This window comes from Martes martes (genome assembly GCF_963455335.1).
Source record: "Martes martes genome assembly, chromosome: 15".
In the NCBI taxonomy this organism is placed as follows: domain Eukaryota; kingdom Metazoa; phylum Chordata; class Mammalia; order Carnivora; family Mustelidae; genus Martes; species Martes martes.
The window spans coordinates 11318114-11320471 of record NC_137903.1 but is presented as its reverse complement, the minus strand read 5'-3'; positions in this window follow the sequence as shown (position 1 = coordinate 11320471).

The window sequence follows — 2358 nt, the reverse complement described above, 5'->3', positions numbered from 1 at the left end:
TATATATCACTCTTATATATTATATAATATATATATTATATATCTATAACATTATATATATTCTTCTATACATTCACAACACAGCACATAGTTAACACATGTTAACTATAGTCGACATGCTGTACATTACGTCCCTAGAACCTTTTTCTCATACAACTGGAAGTTTGGGTCTTTTGACCACCTTCATTTATTTTGCTCACTGCCCACCTCCTGCCCTTGGCAAACTCATCGCCTCTCTGTATCTATGGGTTGTTTATGCTTTTGTTTTTGTTCTAGATTCCATATACAAATGTGATCATATGGTATTTATCTTTCTCTGACTTAGGTCACTTAGCATAATGCCCTCAAGATCTATCCACTTTGTCTCGAATGGCAGGATTTCATTTTTTTTCTTAAATAAAGCTGAATAATATTCCATTGTAGGTATACACCACATTTTCTTTATCTGTTCATCTGTCCAGTGGACACTGAGGTTGTCTCCATGTCTCGGCTGTTGGAAATAATGCTTCAGTGAACATGGGGTGCATAAATCTTTTTAAGTGAGTGTTTTCTCTTTCTTTGGATAAATACCCAGAAGTGGAATTGCTGAATCCTATGGCAGTTCTGTTTTTAATTTTTTTATTTTAAAGACTTTTTTATTTATTTGACAGAGAGAGAGCACAAGCAGGCAGAGTGGCAGAGGGAGAGGGAGAAGCAGGCTCCCCGATAGGCAGGGAACCCAATGTGGGGCTCCATGCCAGGACCCTGGGATCATGACGCTTACCTGACTGAGACATCCAGGTGCCCCTCTTTTTAAATTTTTGAGGAACCTCCATAATGTTTTCCATAGTGGCTGCACCAATTTACATTCCCACCAACAGTGCACAAGGGTTCCCTTTTCTCCACATCCTCCCCAACACTATTCACAGTCTTTTGTGGTTCCATACAAATTTTAGGAACTTTTTTTCTTCCCCCTTTTTTTTTAAAAGATTTTATTTTTAAGTGATCTCCACACCCAACATGGACTTGAACTCACAGCTCCAAGATCAAGAGTCACACGCTCCACCAACTAGGCCAACTGGACACCCTAAGATTTTTTTCCTATTTCTTTGAAAAATGCCATTGGAATTTTGATAGAAATTGCATTGACTCTGTAGCTTGCTTTGTGTTCCGTGGATATTTTAACAATATTAATTCTTCCAATCCATGAGCACGGAACGATTTTGCATTTATTTCTGTTCTTTAATTCCTTTGATTAATGTCTTATCATTTTCAGTGTACAGATCAATCATTCCTTGGTTGAATTTATTCCCAGATATTTTATTCTTTTTTATATATATGGGATTATTTTTCTTAATTTCTCCTTCTGATGCTTTGTCGTTCTGTATAGAAATGCAACTGATTTTTGTATTTTCTTTTTTTTTTTTTACTGACTTCAGTTATTCTAATAGTTTTTCGTGGTGTCTTTTGGGTTTTCCAAATACATGATCATGTTATCTGTAACACAGAGATTTCCTTCTTCCTTTCTGATTTGGATGCCTTTTACTTTTTTTCTTTCCTAATTGCTCTGCTAGGGCTTCCTGCACCCTGCCGAGTACAGTGAGAGGGTGGACATCCTCGTCTTGCTCCTGATCTTAGATGAGCAGTGGTCTCAAAAGAAGTCTTCCTTACATTTTAACAAGTGTCAGAGTAATTTTTTAAGTCTGGCCCATGAAACCGGAGCCCAAGACTCTTAAACCACACTGATCTTGATGGTTGACCTTGTTGTTTAAAACATGACCCGATTGAAAGAGACACGTGACTGAGGTCAGTGCCTGCCGCGTTGGTGGAGCGTTGTTGGACGTTCCCTTCTGCCCTGAAGAAGCCTCTGGACCTCGGGCCAGGACCCGCCTCCCAAAGCCCGAGCGCGGGGAAGGCGGCCGGGCGCGCTCTGTGCCCCAGACCCAGCAGAGGGCGCTTTTCGCCGCTCAGTGCTGCTCCGACCCCCGAACCCCGGCAGCCGCTGGCTCCCCGCCAGGCTCGGGTCGCGGGCCCTGGGCGGCTGACCGCGTCCGTCCGCCCCGAGTCCCACTCCAGCAAGCTCCCTGGTCCCGCGTGGCGGGCGGGAGGGCGGCGGAGGGCAGCGGGACGCTCCGTGCCGGCCGCGTTGTGCCCACCGGCGCCCCATTACCCGCACGGCAGGGGTCCCCCGGCCGCCGGACTTGTAACTTGGAAATCACGCTTTGTCCCGCAAGTTTGGTATCTGGGACCACTTGAGGTTTCGTAAAACCGCACCAACACGTAAAGAAAGTGGTCGCTTGCAGCGATCGTGGAGGAGGGCCACGCCGGCCGCGGAAGGCGGAGGAGGCTGCGGGCCGAGCACCCGCCGAAGCGGAGCCA